Raw genomic sequence first — 25,794 nt, 5'->3', positions numbered from 1 at the left:
GGTGTGAAGGTTTGCTTAGCCTGGCTGCGAGTGACCATTCCCACCCTCTTGGCTAGCTTCACATGGTTGGCCAAGTCTTCCCCCAGCAGCATGGGAATGGGATAATCATCATAGACTGCAAAAGTCCACATTCCTGACCAGCCCTTGTACTGGACAAGCAACTTGACTGTAGGCAAGTCAAAAGAGTTTGACTTGAAGGGTTGAATCATCACTTGGACCTCTGGGTTGATTAAGCTGGGGTCCACTAAGGATTGGTGGATAGCCAACACTTGTGCTCCAGTGTCCCTCCATGCGATAACTTTCTTCCCGCCCACACTCACAGTTTCCGTTCGCTCCGAGGGTACGTGGGAGGCATCTGGGCCTGAGGACCTTTGGTGTGACTCTGATGTAATGAACTGCAGTCTGTTGGGGTTCTTGCAGCAGTTGGCCTTTACATGCCCCAGCTCATTACATTTAAAACATCGCCAAGCTGACTGGTCACTGGGGCGAGGTGGGTTGCTGGAGATGGGTGTGGTGGGAGGATAAGGTGTTTGGGGTTTTCCTTGGGATGTAGGTGGGGCCTTGGGCTGCCCCCGGTGGTAGGGTGTTGTCTCGGGTTGCCCCTTCTGATATCCGCTCCAACTGCTACTAGTTTTTTTCTTTTCCTCCACCTCCAACCATTTGGTTCCAATCTCCCCTGCCTTGATTACAATTTTGGGCTTCCCATCTAGGATGTATCTTTCTATTTCCTCAGGAACACCCTCTAAGAACTACTCCATTTGCATTAGGAAAGGCAGATCTTCCAGAGATATAACGCTTGCTCCTGATATCCAGGCATCCCAATTTTTCACAATGTGGTAGGCGTGTCGGGAAAATGCCACATCCGGTTTCCACTTTAGGGCTCTGAACCGCGGACGGGAATGCTCAGGTGTTAGCCCCATTCTGATTCTGGCTTTTTTTTTTAAAAGTTCATAACTATTCATGTGTTCCTTGGGTATTTCAGCCGCCACCTCTGCTAAGGGTCCACTGAGCTGCAGCCTCAGCTCCACTATATACTGGTCTGTAGAGATGCTGTACCCAAGGCAGGCCCTTTCGAAATTTTCTAAGAAGGCCTCTGTATCATTGCCTACCTTGTAGGTGGGGAACTTTCTGGGTTGGGAAGCGGTACCTGGAGAAGGATTGCTAGGATTGTCTGGTATATTCTGCTTAGCCTTTGCCATCTCTAACTCCACTTCATGCTTCCTCTCTCTTTCTTTATCCTCCAGGGCTCTCTTGTGGACAGCTTCTTCTGCCTCCACCCTGGCTTTTTCTGCCTCCATCTCCAAGCGCCTTAAGGCCATCTGTCTATCATGTTCTTTTTGTCTCTCTTCAGCTTCGAATCTGGCTAATTCTAATTTCTTTTGGACATCACTGTCAGTCATTCTAGCCTTTCTGTGTTTTTAATAAAAAGAACAGGAGTACTTGTGGCACCTTAGAGACTAACAAATTTATTTGAGCATAAGCTTTCATGGGCTACAGCCCACTTCATCGGATGCATAGAATGGAACATATAGTAAGATATATATTTATATATATACACATACAGATAAGTTGGAAGTTACCATACAAACTGTGAGAGGCTAATGAGCTATTATCAGCAGGAGAAAAAAACTTTTGTAGTGCTAATCAAGATGGCCCATTTAGACAGTTGACAAGAAGGTGTGAGGATACTTAACTTAAGGAAATAGAGTCAATATGCGTAATGACTCAGCCACTCCCAGTCTCTATTCAAACCCAAGTTAATGGTATCTAGTTTGCATATTAATTCAAGCTCAGCAGTTTCTCCTTGGAGTCTGTTTTTGAAGCTTTTCCGTTGCAAAATTGCCACCCTTAAATCTTTGACTGAGTGGGAGAGAGGTTGAAGTGTTCTCCTACCGGTTTTTGAATGTTATGATTCCTGATGTCAGATTTGTGTCCATTTATTCTTTTGCGTAGAGACTGTCCAATCTGCCATCATGTGCCAGCAATGCCCCTCTGCCATGTACATTGGCCAGTATATACTGGTGATTTGCAAGTATATCTTCATTTAACTACTTGTAGATATTATGAAAATGTAGTATTTTCTTGTGAAAGGAAATGAATTTAGTATTGAAACCTAATGAGAAAATGGACATTGAGCTGTCTCAAAGTTTAGCATTTTAAATTCAACCTATGGTTCCAGTAGTGTTAGAGTTTTTATTGTTTCTGGGAAAAGGTACTTAAAACATGATAATATTAGAATGAAGTTAATCAACAAAGAGAATATAAGAAAGAGAAGGCAGTGTGTCTTGTGGCTAGAATAGGAGAATGTGAATTAAGAGACCTGTAATCTATACCTATCTATGCCTATCTATGCCTCACTGTATGATCTTTACCAAATTACATTAACTTCTTTATGCCTCAATTTCTCTACCTCTAAAACAGAGATAATACGTATTTCTTTGTCTATGTAGGGTTTTACTGGTGCCCATCACTGAAGTATCTGAGTACCTTTGTGAAGCACTTTGATGATAGGTTCTACATAAATGTAAAGTATTGTTATTATATCTCTATAGATACATCAAACTATTAAACAGCAACCAAGCCAATCCAGCTGTAAAAAATGTAAGAGGTGGAAATTAAGTAATACATAATAAACCTCAATATGACCATTTTTTTGGATGATGATAATAATAATCATATATGTAACACAGATGAGTGCATTGATCCCAGCTGAAATACGCATTTTAACCATTTAAAGTGAACACATTCTTACCTCTAAGCAAATGATCACTGTATACTAATGCTGGGTGAATCTCAAAAGTTCTGGAGGTTTAGACACGCTCATGAACGGCCTGTCAAAGCCTTACTCAAATTATCTTATATCAGAAAAACTGGTATGGAAATCTCATGAGAACTTGTTCTCATATATGGTTTTTGATATGTCCTGCCTTTGATCCAGTGGGACAGAATGCATTTAACACTCATCCATAGGCCTCAGACAACTTTAGAAATGTGGGTAAGTATCATTATCCCCTACTGTACTGGTGGAGAAACTGAGGTGCAGAGAGTTTATATGATCTGCCCAAGGTGACATAGTGAGTAAATGGCAGAACTAAGAGACAGATGAAGATTAATGGCAATCGTATGTCAGGTTATTTTAGAGCTCCACTTCTGACATGCAGTAGACATGCCTGCATCTGTCTGTGGCTTGTGCCAGGTACATGTTTGTACAGGTATGCTGTCACATCAGGAAAAAGAATGTGTGGCCATTGCCATTCCCTGCAGGAGTGGTTTCAAACCCAGTCCTGTGCTTATTACTTAGCTGTATGTGATAAAGGGAAATCCAATATTTTCCTCTATGCTGTACAGTTATAAATAACAAATTACAATTTGTAGCATTTTGATGGATGTTTATCAACACCAGTGCAAAATTACATTATCAAACTGCATCTCCTTTCACCAAATGTATGAATGTGTTTGAAATCCAGCATTTCTCCTTTCATTTAAATTATCATGCAGGGCTAGATTGTGCCCTGCTAGTCAATGTAAGGGAGCAAGGATCCTTTAAGATACTGCAGCATGTTCCTGTTATGCTATAGTCTGTTCTATGAGCCAGTGTGAAATGGGGGGACAGGGCCCTCGTTCAGTTCTAATCTGAACAATTTTCTTTGCAAAATAAAAGGCAGTTTCCTTCCAATAGAAGGTACTCTAATGAGCTTCGGTGAGAGATAGCATGGATTCAGCAGTTTATGGAGTACATAGAATAACTCTGGTGCTCAAGATTACGCAGATGCTGTGAGGAGGCAAAGAACCTCTTCTTCGCTCAGCCATGGCAAAAGACCTTCTTGTCATAATTGGTCATCAATGTGAAACCTCCTCTACTGGCAACTTCAGCCATCTCTTTTCACTTCATCTGTTGCAAATAGTCAGTAAGCCAATGTGATTTATGATGGAGAAGTTGTGGAGGAGAATGCCAAGGGGCCATTCTATTGATGATGGAGTATAAGAGATGATTATAAAATCCTACGGAGCCACAAGAAGTGTGATGTTTTGGAAGCACATCTTCTCTGAGATTAGGCAAAACAGTTGCTATCTGATCTGCAGGACTCATATTTTCAGTGATTTATATCTAAATTTGTATTGGTTTTCAAATTACAGTGGTGGCCGTTCCCCTGCATTACTGTGTTTCTGCTGACTGTAGCCAGCAGACAAATCCTCTCATTTTGTTTTTACTTCTTTTCTCTAAAAGCCATTTCATTTTAATTAGAGAACATTTAAAAGTTTTTTTGCCATGAATATAAGTTGTAACTTTATGCTGAGATTTCTGACAGCTTTAGACCTACAACTGCAATGTTCCTCTTTGCCCTGCAAAAGTTCTCAGCAGAGAAATGTGAACCTCTGATATCGCCATTCAACATCATAGATTGACTGGACCCTCACATATATTGTATGCATGACTATAGCTGAACAGGCAACCTTGTTTCCTTTAAATATAAGGAGACAGATCACCGCCCCCTAGGACAGAGGTGGGCACACTATGGCCTGTGGGCCACATCTGACCCACAGGACCCTCCTGCCCGGCCCCTGAGCTCCTGGCCAGGGAGGCTAGCCCCCGACCTCTCCCCTGCTGTTCCCCCTTCTCCGCAGCCACAGCTCACTGCACCGCTGGCACAGTGCTCTGGGCGGCGGGGCTGCAAAGCTGCGAGCTCCTGGGGCAGTGCAGCTGCACAGCCCGGCCTGACCCGGTGTTCTGTGCTGTACAGTGCGGCTGCCTCTCCTGGTACAGCTGCGTCGCCAGCCACCAGTGCTCCAGGCAGCGCGGTAAGGATGCAGGGGGCGGGGGGGGGCGGTTGGATAGAGGGCAGGGGAGTTTGGGATGGTGATCAGGGGGCGGGGGTGTGGATGGGGTCAGGGCGGTCAGAGGGCAGGGAACAGGGGGGTTGAATGGGGGCAGGGGTTCTGGGGGCGGTCAGGTAGAAGGTGTGGTTGGATGGGGCAGGGGCCCTGGGGGGGCAGTCAGGAAGGAGGCGGGGAGTTGGATGGAGCGGCGGGGGGCAGTCAGGGGCGGGGGTTTCGGGGCTGTCAGGGGACAGGGAGCGGAGTGGGGGGGGTGGATGGGGCAGGGTTCCTGTGGGGGGGCTGTCAGGGAACATGGGGGGGTTGGATGGGACAGGAGTCCCGGAGGGGGCTGTCAGGGGGTGAGAAGCAGGGGGGCAGGGGCCAGGCCATGCCTGGCTGTTTGGGGAGGCACAGCCGCCCCTAACCGGCCCTCCATATAATTTCTGAAACCCGATGCGGCCCTCAGGCCAAAAAGTTTGCCCACCCCTGCCCTAGGATATGCGGGAGGAAAATGTAATGGATTTATGCAAGTAGAGAATGCAACTTGGGGCATTCCCCCCCCCCCCTGAAAGCATTACATCAAGGGTATGTATGTGTGTGTGTATACACAATGTACAATGAGGTAGTTTGCCCCATAGAACAAGCTAGGGGTTTGGCCTCCATGTATCAGGGATATACTGGAGGACTCTACAATGGCTGTTGGAGATTTTGGTTCCAAGATGCCTTGCAGTGTCTCCATCACAGCTTCTGGCAACATTCTGCCTCTTAGTGGGGTTCCAAAGCAACTTCAGGACTAATTATGGAAAGAGGTGTGGGGGGACTGCACTGCAGCCAGAATCCTGCAGTCTCCTCTCTGTCATGTCACTTAATCCCCATTCTGTTTTTCCTTCCCTCTTTTTTTAAGCTTCTCGCCAATCAATTCTAACCTTAACCAGTTTGTGAATTAACTGAACTACTGAGAGTCCCCAGGAAAAGTTCTGCCTGGGAAATTGCAGTGCCAGCTGTACCCTTCGAGGTCAGTGCTGGCCAAGGTGGCAAGCGAACAGAGCCATGGTTCCACTCCTGCCCCTTCCAGAGAGACCAGTGCTATTGGTGGAGCCAGCAGTGCTCAGTACATGTATTCCTTTGCTACCTCATAGCAGGCCTCAGTGCAAAGGCTCAAGGCTTCTCACTCGCTTTACTGGGGGTGAGAATACCTGCTTGAGGCTGTGCTAACTTCTCTGCAGATTCCTCACAGGATTAGTAGGGGACAATGTGAATTTCCTGGATCCTGCTGCTCACCCTCCCACCTTGAGTATCCTCCCACCCCTGGGATACAGATGCTGTGGAGATAGTGGATGACTCTCTTCCAGGAACAGAAATATCACCAGGGCATGATCTGGCCCATACAATGATCATGGTCACTCTGGATCCTTCTCTCTTGCTCTTCCCCTCTGTTTTCTAGACATTCTGCCCCCATGAAAGCAGTACAGACAAACGAGAAGCATGATTAAAGGAAATTATTATTTCTAAAATGGATTAATTCCAACAGCATCTCTGTATGAAGCCCATATTGTGTCCACACTCTCATTTATGCATCTGCATTTTACCTATAATGAAATTACTGTATCTAAACTAAATGAATTCTGGGTAGTTTTTACATTAGCAAATAAAATACAAATACAAAGAACACCACTCATTTAAATGAAGCTCAATTAAGGAAACTCATTTATGTGGAGCATTATGTTAATGTGAATTTTTTATACATGTTTACTGTTATAGAATCATAATTATAGCAATCAAGACCACATAGAAATCTTTTGAAAAAATAATTATAATTTAAAACACACAGCTCAAAGTGCTGTTATAATAACGACTATTATAGCAACTGTTTAGCATTTGGACTTTTTTGGCAGGAGTGCTATGCATTGTTTATTGTGAGAAAGAAACAAGCTTTGAGAAAATATGCAAATTTTTTAGCAAGGGGCAAATGCAGTTTCGAGTTTAGAAAACAGAATGGCAAAAAGTCTTTTGTGTTACTGTCTCTGTATATAATCAATCCATAACGACTGAGATGATTTCAAGTCATTATGTTCTGCTAGTTGGTCTCTGTTTCATATAACACAGGAGAGAACTCAAAATGCCATTCTGCTTCAGAGTATCCTTGGCATCTGCCATTCATGCTATGTAGTAGTCATCCTTTTTTTTCTCTCTGAAAGCCTGTCCTCTGCTGGGGCCTGATCCAGTGCCCATGGAAGACAGTGAGAGTCTGTTCATTGATTTAAAAGGGCATTGGGTCAGGCCTTTATTGCCCACTACCCTTTCTCAATCTCAAAAGATGGTCAGAGGGCAGCCTTCAGACACTATATGAAAATTAGGCTGGTAGAAGAGCTACACAGCACAGTGGCCAACTCTTCAGTGGAGAGCTGACATGTCACAACATTACGTGAAATGTGGTTTCAGCTTGCTCAGTTGGGTGGCACTAGGTTCTTTCTTTCAATACTCATGTCAAGTGAGTATTCATGGAACAGACAAGATGTATTTTAGAAAAATTACAGATCTTTAAAGTGTTGTATATTTAAACTTTTGCTTAGAGGGCAAGCATATCAGCAACTGTGATCACTACATTGTACATTATTTATTTAAATTCATTCCCTACTAAATAAAGCACTATTGATATGTTATAAACACAATTGTAGAAACAAGAATAAAACTACTCCAAACCAGACAATAACCTACCAAGAAATGAAAATCAAACCCCAAACAGTACCCTGTCCCACCCAAAAATTTACTATGTACTAATATCAAATTATTTTTATTTACTTCATGTACTAATTAGATGTTATTTCTGCCCTATAATTCATAAATGGTTTCCATATGCATTTGTGCTGACATACAACCTTCATCATAGTTGCTCTGAAGTTGTATACAAGTTTGCACAGAGCAAAAACTTAAAGGATCAAGGCCTGGATGTTTGTCTCACTTTTTTATTCTCATTTCTCATGTAGGCCTTAAATTGTACTACTAGTTGAATCTATCAGAAACTTGCATAATCTGCTTGGTGAGCAGCAAGGATGATTTTCTTCTAAAGCACATCCCAAGTCCAAGTCTAATAGTTTCTGTAGGTAACTGCCTTGTCACACATGGTTTTAAAAATAAATAATAAAGTTTTGATCTGATCTTTCTGTAAGCTGAAAAAAAAAGCCATATAAAATATTTATAAACTTCAAAAAGATCCTTAATACATTGAGTGGTGTCTGATACTCAAAATATGTGGTGGGGTTATAGTGCCATATGCTGCTCCTCCCCTATTTGTGTAGGGTGATCAGATTTTCAATGTGGAAAACCCCTTCCCGCTCCTAAATTAGCCACCCTTTTCCCTTATCTAAATGCCCACTGTATTGCTTTCATTTTTCCACTTGCTCATGTTCCCTCATTTACATCTGTTCTGTATTTCACTCACCCTCTCTCCCACACAGTTGTCCAGTCACTCATATGTGTACACACTTATCTGCTCTCTCACCCGTTCAACCATTCCGTCCTTCCTGCTGCCGCTCTCACTTCTGTTGCTTTCCCTCTCGCAAGTAGGTCTCTCACACTTCCTCCTATGCTCCCTTCCTCGGTGGAGCCGCAACTCTTCACTTCCTCCTGTCAGCCTGGTACAGTGATCTCCCGCACCCATTGACTATAGCTCTGTCTCCACCTCCTTGTTTCCCCATTATTTTCTCTTAGCTCCATTTTTAGGGGGACAGACTTCACTCTCACTGAAATGCGATGAGAGTTTTACCATTGACTTCAATAGGAGATTTCAGGGTTTTTAACCTGTTCTCCAATGATCTTTTCTCATTCTTGCTCCTTGACCCCCTGACTCCCAGTTATACCTTATTTTGTGCTCCTTCTGGATGTATCCTTTGTCCAGAGATGCTGGAACAATTTATCAAGTGGGGGTGCTGAGAGCCACTGAACCAAACTGTAAACCCTGTATATAATGGAAACCACTTCAAACCACGGCGTGCAGCAGCACCCTCAGCACCCCTAGTTACAACACCTGTGCCTTTGTCCTTCTGGTTTTTGTTCCTTCATTTTTCCCCTCCTGCTCTATGTCTCCATGGCTCTGTCCCTTTTCCTTTCTCTTTCCCTGGCATCCTCTATTCTCTGTCTTTAAAGCCTCCCCCTTTCTCTCTCTCTTCTCTGTCCTCTCTTTTGTCCTCTACACTGGTGTCTACAAATTCCAGACTAAGGCAGGGAGAAGAGAAGGGCTGGAGCAGTACTGGGCCAGAGAGGCCCTGCCGCTCAGGCAGTGCTGAGCATGCTCCTGGGAGAAGACCAGCGTAAAGGGGGCTTCAGCAGCCCCAGAGGCAGAAAGAGGCCATTTCCTGGAGGAGAATTTCTCTGCAGCAAGAGAAGAGGATGCTTCCACTGAGAGGATCTGACTGTGACTCTCCCCTCCACCCCCCACAAACCAGATGCTCTTCAAGAGGAAGGGAAAACTATGGGCAAGGGCTTGAGAAGGCTGCAGATGTTGGCCCTAGACTGTGGGCTTTGGAAGTAGACTCTCAGGTCATGTCTACACTTACAAGATTACTGCGGTACAGCTGTACTGATATACTTTTGCTGGCAAAACTTGCTGCTCAGGGGAGAGTTTTTTCACACCCCGAACGACGAAAGTTTTGCTGACATAAGTGCTAGTGTAGACATGGCCTAAGTCTGCTGTGACCATACCCTAAGCTGAGATGCAGTGGTAGTAGGAAGTGGCCATGGGGAAGGTGACCAAGTGGACTGGCCAAATTTTGGCCAGTGCACACTGCTTCAGTTTCAGGGCCATGGGCTGGAACCTGGTGGAGAGGGAGAGCTCAGGTCCCTCTATCCACCCTGGGGCTATGCCTCTGGCCCCAAGGAAGGGTTACCATCAAAGAGGCCACTGTAGCTAAGGCCTCATCCAGAGGGCAGGGACACCTTGAACTAACAGAGAGGCTGGCGTTGGAGGCGTAGGCCAATAGGTCTGCTGAGCACCCAAAGTACCCCGCTACAGACTGATAGGACTGGAGTCAGAGGCCCAGACAGTAGGACTGCTGGCTGACTAAACCACCCTGCGACAAACTGATAGACTGGAGTTAGAGGCCCAGATCACTAGGCCTGCTGAAAGAACAAACCATCCCACAACACCCATTCTCACCAGGATCTGGATATAAAGTTGAAAGTTCTACTCATGCTGAGCTATGGGCATTGAGTCCTTGCCAGTCTATTCCTGCTGCCTCTTGTATCACTTAGCTGCAGCCAGCAACAGATGTGACTGACTCCCTCTGACACACAGACCAGCGGAGAAGCTGCCATTGGTTATGCTTCTGTGTGAAGCACATAGAGCAGCATAATGGGAATAGTGGAGGTAGGTGGAAATCTCCTGGGATGATCAAACATGCCTAGAATATATTGAAACTGAAACAATTTCCCATTTTCAGTAAACTAGCAAGGGACACAAGGTCTGGCCCTCAAAGCAGGGACATCCCGTTAACCTACAAATGGAGTGTAAAAAACTCATCGTTTTAATTAGTTTGTTTAACTCAAATGACCTCAAGAGCAAACAACCAGATACCTTGCAAAACTAAAATTTAAAGGCTGATATAAGGCCAAACAAGTGAATTCATTTAAAATGCCACTTTATACAAAGTCTTTCACATAACTCCACAAACTGCCTGTATTTCTTCCAGTTATGCCTACCACCTACCGTTAACTTCAAAACAGTGATGTATTGGGTGTCTTACTTAGCTGCTCTGTGAATGGGCCCCATTCAGTATTGCTCCTGACTCATTCTGCATGCAGGCAGAGCTCCCAGTGAAGACAATGGGAGTTCAACACTCCTGACCCACTCTTTACTCAGGCAGAACTCCCATTGTCTTCACTGGGAGCTTTACTTGCAGAAGGAGTGAGTCAGAAGTTCTGAATACGGGCCTGAGTCAGCTGTGTCTTGATTTCCATTTCCTGATGATGATTCATTTAGCCTCTAAAATCACTATAGAAACCCTTTTTGTGCTGTTAACTCGCACTTCCAATTCATTCCATAATCTTGAAACACATCATCTGGGACAGGACTATAGACTGGTGTGTAATGTGATTAAGACATGATCCCATAAGGTGGCTGGATTCTTCCTGAGAAGTGTTGGATGCTCTCAGCTCCCAGTAACTCCAGTGCAAGTTGAGACCACTCAACACATTGCAGGCTCAGGTCCCTAATAAATTATTACAGATAGAACTCCAACAATTCCAAAACTCATGGTAGGAGAATAAAATGAGAGCTGTATACCATGAATTTATTAATATCATCAGCATTGTTCATGTTGCCTTCAAACAACTTTAAACAAGATTCCCGGGGCTTCATGTCACTATGAGCTGTTAAAGTTGTATGTAAAATTTTAATGAAAAACTGAAAAAATTACTATTTATAATAACATATTTAGAAAAATTGAAGCTAGACTATTATCTGTACAGTTATTTAAACTATCTTCAGTCATTATGCCACCTGTGCAGGCCCGCTGACAGGAATTCCAGGCCCCAGGGCAGAACAGTCAATGGGCCCCCTAGAAAGGGATGAGTGAGGTTTGTGACACTACTTTTTATCCTGTTGATAACACATTGGAACCCAATATATGGAAGTTGTGGTGTTGCTTGATGTAGTTAATTTTTTTTCCAGTTACAGCACCAGTATTAAACAAATTGTGAGCCTACATATAAGATGTAGAATTTGTTATTTTGAATTGTATATTTAAATTAAATAAATACATTATAGAATGAAATTGGAGTGAGTCCAGCAGAGGGCAACGAAAATTATTAGGGGGCTGGGGCACATGACTTATGAGGAGAGGCTGAGGGAACTGGGCTTATTTAGTCTGCAGAAGAGAAGAATGAGGTGGGATTCGATAGCAGCCTTCAGCTACCTGGTATGAAATTAATTCTTTATAGGATATGAAGGATCACATACATTACATATGCTATGGAAGAGGAAGTTGAAATAAAACATACAACACAAATGTTCATTGCTAGGAAAAATATTGGACTTTATCTGATCTTGAGAGGAAAAGTCATTTGTATGGATGTGCTGAATGTGAGGCTTTGTATCTTTGGACAGAGACCAATCTTATTGATAGTGATATACTGAACTTCCTGAAAACATCATAGACAAAGATGCCTTCCTGACTATTGCTAGATATTTTTTTAAGATACAAATATGTGAAGTACCAATGGCATGCACTGAATTTGTGTGTGTATGTGTGTGTGTGCGGTGCTGCGCCTGTGCTGGCTGATGCCCAGCGAGCTGCCAGCTGCGCTGCTGGGCATGCTCTTCCGGCATGGTCAGGGCTTCCACATGCTTGCCCGGCTGCCTTTGCCACCGGTGGTACCACCCCGCGCACGCCTAGGAGCCCTGCGGCCCACCTGCGTGATTTAAAAGAGCCACCGTTACCAACCCACACACGCCTAGGAGCCCTGCAGCCCACTCGGGCGATTTAAAAGAGCCCTGGGCCCTTTTAAATCACCCGGGCCCCTGGGTAATTGCCCCCTTTGCTCCCCCCATCAGCGGGCCTGCATCTGTGTACAGAATGAAGGTAGAATATGGCTCAGTTTCTGGTAAAATGTTAGTCTGTTCTTTTCCACTTCCCCATTCTTTTGCTGATTCATACACACAGGGCCTGATCTTTTCCTGCCCTGAACCCTATGTAGTCATTCGCACTAGTGTAAAGTGTAGAATGCTGATACTCTAATCTGGTAGTGTTTTACACCCACCCTGCACTGGTGTATAATGACTTGTCAAGGTTCCTCCCCCACTCTGAACTCTAGGGTACAGATGTGGGGACCTGCATGAAAAACCTCCTAAGCTTATCTTTACCAGCTTAGGTCAAAACTTCCCCAAGGTACAAAATATTCCACCCTTTTGTCCTTGGATTGGCCGCTACCACCACCAAACAAATACTGGTTACTGGGGAAGAGCTGTTTGGACACGTCTTTCCCCCCAAAATACTTCCCAAAACCTTGCACCCCACTTCCTGGACAAGGTTTGGTAAAAAGCCTCACCAATTTGCCTAGGTGACTACAGACCCAGACCCTTGGATCTTAAGAACAATGAACAATCCTCCCAACACTTGCACCCTCCCTTTCCTGGGAAATGTTGGATAAAAAGCCTCACCAATTTGCATAGGTGACCACAGACCCAAACCCCTGGATCTGAGAACAATGAAAAAGCATTCAGTTTTCTTACAAGAAGACTTTTAATAAAAATAGAAGTAATTAGAAATAAGAAATCCCCCCTGTAAAATCAGGATGGTAAATACCTTACAGGGTAATTAGATTCAAAACATAGAGAACCCCTCTAGGCAAAAACCTTAAGTTACAAAAAAGATACACAGACAGAAATAGTTATTCTATTCAGCACAATTCTTTTCTCAGCCATTTAAAGAAATCATAATCTAACACATACCTAGCTAGATTACTTACTAAAAGTTCTAAGGCTTCATTCCTGGTCTATCTCCGGCAAAGACAAAATGTAGACAGACACACAAACCCTTTGTTTCTCTCCCTCCTCCCAGCTTTTGAAAGTATCTTGTCTCCTCATTGGTCATTTTGGTCAGGTGCCAGCGAGGTTACCTTTAGCTTCTTAACCCTTTACAGGTGAGAGGAGATTTCCTCTGGCCAGGAGGGATTTTAAAGGGGTTTACCCTTCCCTTTCTATTTATGACACGCCCCCCAAATCTCAGCTAGGGTGAAACACTGGCTGGGATTTCTTCCTGGAGCTCTAGGAAAACAGAGTTAATAAGACACATGCATCTCTAAATATACTACCAAGTACATAAAGACTAACAATATTTTCCACATCTCAAGGACGATTTTAACCAGTTGATTCTGGGAAACTTTCACGTGAGAGTGCATCAGCCACTTTGTTAGAAGCTCCTGAGATGTGTTGGATGTCGAAATCAAAATCTTGGAGAGCTAAACTCCACCGAAGAAGTTTTTTGTTAGTTTCTTTGACGGTGTGAAGCCACTTCAGTGCAGCATGGTCGGTTTGCAGGTGGAAACGCCGTCCCCAAACATATGGGCGTAGCTTTTCCAGAGCGTAGACAATGGCGTAACATTCTTTTTCAGTGATTGACCAGTTGCTTTCCCTCTCAGACAGTTTTTTGCTGAGAAACACTACAGGGTGGAATTCTTGATCAGGTCCTTTCTGCATTAAAACTGCTCCCACACCACGCTCGGACGCATCTGTGGTTACTAGGAACGGTTTGTCAAAGTCTGGGGCCCTTAGTACAGGGTCAGACATGAGTGTCGCTTTAAGCTTGTTAAAGGCCTTCTGACACTTTTCGGTCCACTGCACAGCATTTGGCTGTTTCTTTTTGGTTAGGTCTGTCAGTGGGGCGGCGATTTGGCTGTGTTGCGGTACAAATCGCCTGTAATATCCGGCCAAACCTAAGAAGGATTGAACCTGTTTCTTTGACTTTGGGACAGGCCACTTTTGGATAGCATCCACTTTGGCCTGTAGGGGGCTGATAGTTCCTTGACCCACCTGGTGTCCAAGGTAAGTCACTCTGTTTAGGCCTATTTGACACTTCTTAGCCTTAACAGTTTAGTCCTGCCTCCCTTATGCACTCAAGGACTTTTTGTAGATGTTCCAGGTGGTCTGCCCAGGAATCCGAAAATATGGCCACATCGTCAAGGTAGGCGACTGCATATTCTCCTAATCCCGCTAGGAGACCATCTACAAGTCTTTGGAAGGTGGCGGTTGCATTTCGCAGCCCGAAAGGGAGTACATTAAATTCATACAGCCCGAGATGTGTGGTGAAGGCTGACCTTTCCTTGGCAGATTCATCTAGCGGTAGCTGCCAGTACCCCTTGGTTAAGTCCAAGGTAGAGATGAACTGGGCCCGTCCCAGTTTCTCTAATAGTTCATCTGTGCGTGGCATTGGATAGTTGTCTGGGCGAGTTACAGCATTTAGCTTACGGTAGTCCACGCAAAAACGTATTTCCCCATCTGGTTTGGGAACTAGAACCACTGGAGATGCCCATGCACTTTCAGAGGGGCGGATTACACCCATCTGTAACATATCCTGGATCTCCCGTTCTATAGCAGTTTTAGCTTGAGGAGACACTCGGTAAGGTTGGACTCTAATTGGGCGAGCATTACCTGTGTCAATGGAGTGGTATGCCCGTTCAGTCAGTCCTGGGGTGGCTGAGAACGTTGGCGCGTAGCTAGTGCACAGCTCCTGGATCTGCTGTCGCTGCATACGCCCAAGGGTCATGGAGAGGTTCACCTCTTCCACACCACCAGCACATTTCCCTTCGTAGTAGACACCTTCAGGCCACTCAGCGTCGTCTCCTCCCTGGGCTGTAAACTGACAAACCTTTAATTCTCTGGAATAAAAGGGCTTTAGAGAATTAATATGGTACACCTTAGGCTTTCGGTTGAAGGTGGGGAATGCTATGAGATAATTAACAGCTCCCAGGCGCTCCTGGACCGTGAATGGCCCTTCCCACGATGCTTCCATTTTATGGGCCTGGAGCGCCTTTAAAACCATGACCTGGTCCCCTACTTTGAAGGAACGCTCTCTGGCATGTTTATCATACCAGGCTTTTTGCTCTTTTTGAGCATCCTGTAAGTTTTCTTTAGCAAGGGCTAAAGAGGTTCGGAGGGTGTTTTGTAGGTTGGTTACAAAGTCCAGAATGTTAGTTCCTGGAGAAGGTGTAAATCCCTCCCATTGCTGCTTCACCAACTGCAATGGCCCCTTAACCTCACGGCCATATACAAGTTCAAATGGGGAAAACCCTAAACTGGGGTGTGGTACAGCTCTGTAGGCAAAGAGCAACTGCTGCAACACTAGGTCCCAATCATTGGAGTGCTCATTTACGAATTTACGTATCATGGCCCCCAAAGTTCCATTAAACTTCTCCACCATGACATTTGTTTGATGGTGGTAAGGAGTGGCAACCAAGTGATTTACCCCATGAGCTTCCCAAAGGTTTTTCATAGTTCCTGCCAGGAAATTAGTCCCTGCATCTGTGAGGATGTCGGAGGGCCAACCTACCCTGGCAAAAATGTCTGCTAGTGCCTGGCACACACTTTTAGCCCTGGTGTTGCTTAGAGCTACTGCTTCCGGCCATCGGGTGGCAAAATCCATTAAAGTCAGTATGTACTGCTTTCCTCTGGGTGTCTTTTTCGGAAAAGGACCCAGAATATCCACAGCTACTCGCTGAAATGGAACTTCAATGATGGGGAGTGGCTGGAGAGGGGCTTTGACCTGGTCTTGGGGCTTTCCCACTCTTTGGCACACCTCACAAGACTGGACATAGGTAGAAACATCCTTGCCCATTCCCTCCCAGTGGAATGACCCCCCCAAACGATCTTTGGTCCTGTTCACCCCAGCATGGCCACTAGGGTGATCATGGGCTAAGCTCAAGAGCTTGGCCCGGTATTTAGTTGGAACTACCAACTGTCTCTGAGGATGCCAGTCTTCCTGGTGTCCACCAAAAAGAGTTTCCTTGTATAAAAGTCCTCTTTCTACAACAAACCTGGATCGATTAGAAGAGCTGAGAGGCGGTGGGTTGCTCCGTGCCGCCGTCCAAGCTCTCTGGAGGCTTTCATCTGCTTCCTGTTCGGTCTGGAACTGTTCCCTTGATGCTGGAGACATCAGTTCCTCATTGGATTGTGGACCTAGGCTTGGTCCCTCTGGAAGTGATATAGGGGATGGAGCTGTTTCTGTTGACTGTGAACCGCTCTCCGCTGGTGCACTATGTTGGGATTCAGGCTCCGGCTGAGCCTCTTGTGTAGGGTTATCGGCTGCTACCAGTTCAGGGTCGGTGGGGCCCTCTGGTGTTGAGGTTGCAAGTACTGGATTCAGTGCTGGCAATGGGTCTGGTGTTGGTTGTTCGGCTGGTTCCGGTTCTGGGACTGGTTCCGTCTGGGTCTCTGGGACTGGATCCACTACTGCTGTTGCAGACATTGGTCTGGGGTCCGGGTCCATCACCTCTGACCGGGTACTGATAGAAGTTTCCGGAACAGAGCTAGGCCTCACGGCTTGTTTAGCCTGGCTGCGGGTGACCGTTCCCACCCTCTTGGCCTGCTTCACATGATTGGCCAAGTCTTCCCCCAACAGCATGGGGATGGGATAATCATCATAGACTGCAAAAGTCCACGTTCCTGACCAGCCCTTGTACTGGACAGGCAACTTGGCTGTAGGCAAATCGAAAGAGTTGGACTTGAAGGGTTGAATTGTCACTTGGATCTCTGGGTTGATTAACTTGGGGTCCACTAAGGAAGCATGGATAGCTGACACTTGTGCTCCGGTGTCCCTCCACGCGGTGACCTTCTTCCCGCCCACACTCACAGTTTCCCTCCGCTCCAAGGGTATCTGGGAGGTATCTGGGCCTGTGGACCTCTGGTGCGATTCCAGTGCAATGAACTGTAATCTGTTGGGGTTCTTGGGGCAGTTGGCCTTTACATGCCCCAGCTCGTTACATTTAAAACATCGTCCAGCTGACGGGTCACTGGGGCGAGGAGGGTTGCTGGAGAACGGGGTGGTGGGACGATAAGGGGTCTGGAGGGTTCTTTGGGAGGTAGGTGGGGCTTTGGGCGGCCCCCGGTAATAGGGTGTGGCCTGGGGTTGTCCCTTCTGGTCTCCGCTCCAACTGCGACCAGTTTTTTTCTTCTCTGCCACCTCCACCCATCTGGCTCCAATCTCTCCTGCCTCGATTACAGTTTTGGGCTTCCCATCTAGGATGTATCTTTCTATTTCCTCAGGAACACCCTCTAAGAATTGTTCCATTTGCATTAGGAAGGGCAAATCTACTGGAGATTCAACACTTGCTCCGGATATCCAGGCATCCCAATGTTTCACAATGTGGTAGGCATGTCGGGTAAATGACACGTCTGGTTTCCACCTTAGGGCTCTGAACCTCCGACGAGACTGCTCGGGTGTTATCCCCATTCTGACTCTCGCCTTGGATTTAAACAGTTCATACTTGTTCATGTGTTCTTTAGGCATTTCAGCTGCCACCTCAGCTAAGGGTCCACTGAGCTGCGGCCTCAGCTCTACCATGTATTGGTCAGTAGAGATGTTGTACCCAAGGCAGGCCCTTTCGAAGTTTTCTAAGAAGGCCTCAGTATCATCACCTGCCTTGTAGGTGGGGAACTTTCTGGGATGGGGAGTGGTACCTGGAGAAGGATTGCTAGGGTTTGTTGGTATATTCTGCTGAGCCTTTACCTTCTCCATCTCCAGTGCATGCTTCCTCTCTTTTTCCTTCTCCTCCTCCACATGCTTCCTCTCTTTTTCCTTCTCCTCCTCCACATGCTTCCTCTCTTTTTCCTTCTCCTCCTCCACATGCTTCCTTGCCTCCATTTCCCTCCTGTGGGCAGCCTCCTGTACCTCCTTTTCCAGCTGCATGAGTTCTATCTGTCTTTCATGTTCCTTTTGTTTTTCCTCAGCCTGAAATCTGGCTAATTCCATCTTTTGTTGTGCTGTGGATTCTGTCATCCTAACCTCTCTGTTTTTAACTAACTTTACACCCGAGGCTTAGAAATAAACAAACAAAACTTGGCTGTAAAATTTTGCTGTGCTGGAATAGAATACCTATTCTCTGATAGTGATTGTCAGCCTACAGAAAAAGACAATTCCCTTGTCTCTGCTCTGGGCCCAAATCAAAGCAAAAACTTCCAACTACTTTGAAACCTGTTTACCCAGCCCAAAGAAAAAACAAGTTTCCTTTTTAAACTTGTGCTCCTTGTAAAAAATCAAAATCCAAAAAAAAAAAACCCTGCCACTTTTGTCTCCAGGCAAATGGGTAGAACACCCCTCCTTCTATTTACTTTTAGGGAAACAAAAAACTCTGGGTTGGAAGACTGTGAATTTCCCTGCAGGAGTTAAGTACCCTGCCTCCAGGCAAAGAAAACCTGCAATTCACAAAGATAATCCCCTTTTGTCTCTGCTTGGCCACAAAGCAGAGAAAAACAAGCTGCTTTCAGTTTCAGCTGCTTCTGGACTTCCTTTTTTTTTAAAATCTGTATTTCTAGTTCAAAAAAATCTCAACTGGATCTCAAAATGATTTCAGGTTAATCCCACCACTCTGCCACCATGTCAAGGTTCCTCCCCCACTCTGAACTCTAGGGTACAGATGTGGGGACCTGCATGAAAAACCTCCTAAGCTTATCTTTACCAGCTTAGGTCAAAACTTCCCCAAGGTACAAAATATTCCACCCTTTTGTCCTTGGATTGGCCGCTACCACCACCAAACAAATACTGGTTACTGGGGAAGAGCTGTTTGGACACGTCTTTCCCCCCAAAATACTTCCCAAAACCTTGCACCCCACTTCCTGGACAAGGTTTGGTAAAAAGCCTCACCAATTTGCCTAGGTGACTACAGACCCAGACCCTTGGATCTTAAGAACAATGAACAATCCTCCCAACACTTGCACCCTCCCTTTCCTGGGAAATGTTGGATAAAAAGCCTCACCAATTTGCATAGGTGACCACAGACCCAAACCCCTGGATCTGAGAACAATGAAAAAGCATTCAGTTTTCTTACAAGAAGACTTTTAATAAAAATAGAAGTAATTAGAAATAAGAAATCCCCCCTGTAAAATCAGGATGGTAAATACCTTACAGGGTAATTAGATTCAAAACATAGAGAACCCCTCTAGGCAAAAACCTTAAGTTACAAAAAAGATACACAGACAGAAATAGTTATTCTATTCAGCACAATTCTTTTCTCAGCCATTTAAAGAAATCATAATCTAACACATACCTAGCTAGATTACTTACTAAAAGTTCTAAGGCTTCATTCCTGGTCTATCTCCGGCAAAGACAAAATGTAGACAGACACACAAACCCTTTGTTTCTCTCCCTCCTCCCAGCTTTTGAAAGTATCTTGTCTCCTCATTGGTCATTTTGGTCAGGTGCCAGCGAGGTTACCTTTAGCTTCTTAACCCTTTACAGGTGAGAGGAGATTTCCTCTGGCCAGGAGGGATTTTAAAGGGGTTTACCCTTCCCTTTCTATTTATGACATGACTACTCAAGGTATAGAGCAATGCTGAATTGGGCCCATAATCCTGAATAACGGTAGTGAATATTCTACATGTAAATGGAGTTACGTTTGTGCTCGCACATATGCTGTGCACTACAGAACAAACCACCAAACAACTATGAATCATTCAATTTTATTTTAGTTTACGTGTATTAATAGAAATATATGGCCACTTTTATTGTGGCACAGTACTGTTAAGTGGAATTCAATTCCAGTGAAGGGCACCAAAAGTCTTGCGTTGCTTTAACCTAAATCAGTGCACCGTTGTGGTATAGGGTAAAATTCTGTGGCTATGGACTATCATTGAAAGGTGGAAGGGAAATAGCCTTTTGTTTGTGGTTGTTTATTGCCCAGCATGTGGAGTTGTAGTCAGTAGTCCATTCCATGACTGCTTAGTTGAGGATGGGCATGAAGGAGACCCTGTGGGGTGACAGTAGACAGTACAGGCCATGCTTAACTCATATGGGAGCTGTAGAACCAGGGGGAACTATAGAATCTGTGTCCAGAAGCATCAATAAAGACTCCCACTTTATAGTCATTCCATTGATTTCAATGAGAGCTGGATCAGGGCCTTTGGTATTAGTTGGTCATTAAATATAATCTGATAAGAGATTGGAGTGTAACCACTTTTTTCCTGTGGTACATGATGCACCAAAAAAAAAAAAAAAAGAGGTTGGAAAATTGCATCTAGCCTCAGACAACAGAAAAGAACTATGAGTTGATGGACCAGGCCTGTCTGTCCCTTTGGCAGATTGACCAGAGAGTGGCTGTCTGGGTTTGGTGATTAAACTTCAGCATAGAAATCATCTGAAAGCTGAAAGAGTTAAATTTGTGGTGATGGAGACCATATAACTGGACTGAAGCCAAAATGAATATAAAATATTTTCTAGTAGAAGCAAGTAAGAAGGTTTTTTTCCTCTGCACAGGTGAAATTTACTGAACCATTTCCTGCTGAACTGACACTTGATGTAAGTAACAGTTTCTGCCATTGCACTTTTCAGAAGTATGGAGTAGGTTCCAACCTTCAAATTTTCCGTTTTAGTGTGGCTACAAAGCTTACAATAATAAAGCCTTGCTGTTTGAAGACCTTTTCAGCTTCCCCTTGATTTTTTTTTAATTACTAAACTGTTTTCCCAGAGGAGGTCTGCTACTCTGGTCTTCCAAGCAGTGTTAGAACAATTCACTGTTCTATTCAGTTTCTATCTGAGTGCTCAAGATAAGAGCTCTGAGAAGGGAAGATATTCACTTCCCGCAGTAGGGTATTGGAACATTATAATAACCTCTCCCACAGTTCCAAGATCTCGGCGCTATTCACTTCATACAGGCACTTTTAACACAGTACAATAAAGGGACATTCAAAATCTCCATGCATTACTTCCCACTGAGAGCCCAGAGCTCAGGATGCACAGCGGTCTTCAAAAAGTAAGAGCAATTCTATTATAATCTTCTGTTTTTTATAGCACACTTCTGTCCAAACTCAGCAGGACAGCTGTGCAAATAAAAATATTTTTAAGACATTTTATGTTTGTTTGATTCTCTTGACACACACATGCTCCCGGTACATAAAGACATGTGTGTGAAAATTCATGTATAGTGTACACATGAGACCAGCTGTTGACTTCAATATAGCTATGCCAGTTCATCCCAGCTGATGATCCAGTCCATATTCTCTGTAAACTTTATTGTGTATTACCATATTCAGAGTATAGAAAATTGATCAACTATAATTGTTAACTTCATAAGTTTCTCTTGCTTTTATTTGTATATCCTTTCATATAAGAATATTTTCTACTGTTTGACAGTTATAATACGTGATAAAGTTATTTTAAAATAAAAACTGAAGTTGCAGTTTGTGGCACTGTGGTGTCTTTTTTTCTTTAACAGGACATTATGTACCCTTTATATTACTAAACAATTTTTTGTCAGTAAAACCATCAAAAGAGAGAGTTAACTACACATTGTCCTTTATAGAATATGTTTGAAAAAAGATATCAGATTGCTTTCAGAGTTCAGAATATATTTAAATAAACTTTTTAATTGCAGCCCGAATGGGAATGCAGCGTCCTTATACTATTTTTTTTGTTGATATTCTAGAGTCCATGCCATCCTTGCTTGTGAAGAGTTGTTCAATGTCTCAGTTACCTATGGCTTTTCCTTGAAGTTTTTCCTTTTTAATCTTGTTTACTTTACAGGTGAAGCCAGTTGAAACATTTGTATGAGTTGAGCAAAATGGTGAATTTTGCATTAATTGCTGAGAAAGAAAATTAGGGAAACATATACAAATGGGATGTTAGAGTCAAGTAATTAGAAGAAGTCTTCAATTGTTGCAAGTATTGAATGTGAACGTTTCATACATGTTTTGCTCTTTACACAACAAATGTAATATGGAAGACCTAGATAGTCATAGTGGGGTTCAAATAACTGTTTACTAACTATACACAACATGCAAAGCTTAGCTACATATATATACATACTGCCGGAGGTGACGCTGGGGGCCCATGTGGGGTCATGTGCCCCTGCAGATTTGCGGCTTAGCTTGTACTGACCATGCTCACAAGAACTGAGCCCACTATTGGCAGGCACTCTGCACACTGATGCTCTAGCAGGTTTCTAAATATAGAAGACAGATCACCACTAGTAGAGTTTGGGGAGGGGAAGCATATTATTAGGATAGCAATGCAGGCATGGTAGAAAATAGCGTATTCAGGTAAGGCTGCTTTGACTATATGCCTCTGATTTTTCTACTATAAAGTAAAATTTGCACATATCACTGGAGTGAAAAAGCTTCAAGTATATTTTTAAGGTTCTCAGTAGGTGGAGAACACCCTCATGATTAACACACATCAGGGGTTATTTCACTGTAAGAGACTAGTGTGTGTAGTAGCTTCACCCATTATTTGGCAGTGAGCCATGGAGTAGGTATTACTGGCTATTCCTTTAACTCACTTGTTGCTTGGACATGTACTGGTCATGGTAGCTAGAGATGAAAAGCACCCTGAGAACCTTCAGAAGGGATCTGCAAGGCTGTCTGAGCAGGGCCACCCCATTGATATATCTAGTTTGTATAAATCATAATACAAAGCTGAAGTTATCCCCTCATCACAGCCACAAAATGTGTCATAGTTATGTTCCTTTCTGTTGATGGGCAGTTATTTCCATAGGTTCCTGCCTAACATGACAACAGTGTTATAGCCTCTAAACAAAGTGTTGCACAATGGACAGGAATGGTGTTAATATACTGTGTGGACCAGAGCTTTTGATGATGCCAAGAAACTGATAACATCTGAAAGGGTCCTTACACACCATAATGCACCTTTGCGTGTAAAGTTAGCATGTGACACTTCCCCCTGTGGAATAGCAGCAGTAATTTCATATGTGATGGAAGATCATATTGAAAAATCTATATTGCCTTTGCTTCTAGATCTCTGTAGAACATACCTGTGGTCAAAATGATAATGAAGCTATCTAAATTTAGTCTGGGAGTTAAAAAGTTTAATCAATATCAGTATGGGAAACCTTCTGGTTACAAATCATCAGCCTCTAGTTTCAATTTTGAACCCAAAGAAGGGAGTACCAGCAATGGCTGTAAACACAATTAAAGTATACTGTATTCCAGAGGTTCCCAAACTGTGGTCTGCAGACCACCAGTGGTCTGTGAGCTCCACTCAGGTGGTCCGCGGATAGTTCCCTCTAATGTGCGCACCTGGGCAGCCGCACACAAGAGAATGAAGGGCCACCCACCTAATTAGTGGAGCCCTGCAGGCATGGCTCCACTAACTAGGTGCCTGGAGAAGATGCACATGTAAGGTGAGGTGGTGGCCTTGGGGGGAATAGGGGGTAGGTGGGAGGGGGCAGTGGGGTGAGAAGAGTGGGTGGGGGGAATTTGGGAGGTGCAGGGCTGCGGCATCCAGAAAAAGAGGCAACTTTCCCTAGCTCCAGGGTTGCGGCTGCTGGGGAGAGACCCCCCTCCTTCCTAGCCCCAGTTCAGGGGCTGCTGCGGCGTGGGAGAGAGGGCACATCCATCGCATTAGAAAGGTAAGACTACTGATCTTAAAATATGACTTGTGTGCTCTTATTTGTAGAACAAAAAAGTTAATTATTAGGAGTTTTTTTATATAGTGCTTTTATCCAAAGCACTTTACAATAGTTAGCTAATGGTACAAACATCTGGAAAGATCATTAAGTGGTCCGCCAAGACTCTCAGCAATTTTCAAGTGGTCCATGAAAAAAAAGGTTGAGAACCTGCTGTATTCTGTAGAAGTGACTATGTCATGACAACTTTAAACACAGTTACTATAGTGTTTGGGCCATTAGTATAGAACAGTGGTTCTCAACCAGGGGTATGCTTAGCCCTAGGGGTATGCTTAGCCCTAGGAGTACGCAGGGGTCTTCCAGCGGGTACATCAACTCATCTAGCTATTTGCCTAGTTTTACAACAGGCTACATAAAAAGCACCAGTGTAGTCAGTACAAACTAAAATTTCATACAAACCATGACTTGTTTATAAGAGCATAAGAGTGGTCATATTGGGTCAGACCAAAGGTCCATCTAGCCCAGTATCCTGTCTTCTAACAGTGGCCAATGCCAGGTGTCCGAGAGAGAATGAATAGAACAGGTAATCGTCAAGTGATCCATCTCCTCTCACTTCTGGCTTCTGGCAAACAGAGGCTAGGGACACCATCTTTGCCCATACTGGCTAATAGCCTTTGATAGATCTATCCTCCATGAACTTATCTAGTTCTTTTTTGAACCCTGTTATAGTCTTGGCCTTCACAACATCCTCTGGCAAAGAGTTCCACAGGTTGACTCTGTGTTGTCTGAAGAAATACTTCCTTTTGTTTGTTTTAAACCTACTGCCTATTAATTTCATTTGGTGGCCCCTACTTCGTGTGTTATGAGAAGGAATAAGTAACACTTCCTTATTTACTTTCTCCAATGAGTCACGATTTTATAGACCTCTATCATATCCCCCCTTAGTCATCTCTTTTCCAAGCTGAAAAATCCCAATCTTATTACTCTCTCCTCATACGGCAGCTGTTACATTTCAGTGCATAATATATAGAGTAGTATAAAACAAAAATTATTAGGGATATGGAAGTACAATATTTATATTCCAATTGATTTATTTTATAGTTATATGGTAAAAATGAGAAAGTAAGCAATTGTTCAATAATAGTGTGCTGTGACACTTTTGTATTTTTATGTCTGATTTTGTAAGCAAGTAGTTTTTAAGTGAGGTGAAACTTGGAGGTACACAAGACAAATCAGACTCCTTAAAGGGACACAGTAGTCTGGAAAGATTGAGAATCGCTGGTATAAAATACTGCAGTACTTTTAAAATAAGGGTCTAACAGCTAGGGATGAATTAACCAGTTCAGATAAAAAAAGATTAACCTGAACTTGAACTGAATATTTCATCATGTTGGAAAACATTAACTATTTCCCTCCCAAACATGCTTCTACAATTCCTTCTTTCAACTGGCACCAGAAATAAAAACAGTGAAATTAGAAAGGTTTATTTTTGCAGTATTTTTACATCAGCTACTGCCAGGAAATCTTTCAGAGAAGATGATTCTGATGATATCTCCAACTCAATTTTTAGAACAAAGAGGTTCTGATGGGTTCAGAAGAGAATCTAAACCTCTGAACTTTGGAGTGTTCACCCATTTGCTAATTATTACATATACCCCAAACTTGGGGTCAAATTCTCTGAATTACACTAATGTTACCTTGTTGACATCACTCTGCCTGAGTGTTCAGCCTGCTGCCTTGCAACTTCCCTCTGTTCACAAATATGGTAATGAGTAAAATCATCTTGAAAGGAATGTACAGTGACCTCATATAGTAAATGCGAGGTGGTTGTCGTCGTCTTCTGTATTGTTTTCCTGAAAAATCGGTACTTTGATCTTGAAGCTGTCCTCCTCCTGGCTCAATACTTGTTAT

The 25,794-nt window shown here is 43.9% G+C and overlaps 1 long non-coding RNA gene across 1 annotated transcript in view; it reads left to right on the top strand.

Annotated features, from left to right (window-relative positions):
- Positions 1–20,982: 20,982 nt before the first annotated feature.
- The window catches only part of LOC141987278 (uncharacterized), an 87,622-nt gene continuing 82,810 nt past the window's right edge, over positions 20,983–25,794 (top strand). Inside the window, exon 1 of the long non-coding RNA XR_012639485.1 lies at positions 20,983–21,273. This is a non-coding gene — a long non-coding RNA (uncharacterized LOC141987278). The remainder of the gene's footprint in view (positions 21,274–25,794) is intronic.

Source organism: Natator depressus, chromosome 5 (genome assembly GCF_965152275.1).
Source record: "Natator depressus isolate rNatDep1 chromosome 5, rNatDep2.hap1, whole genome shotgun sequence".
Lineage (NCBI taxonomy): Eukaryota > Metazoa > Chordata > Testudines > Cheloniidae > Natator > Natator depressus.
This window is presented reverse-complemented; position numbering and strand designations above follow the sequence as displayed.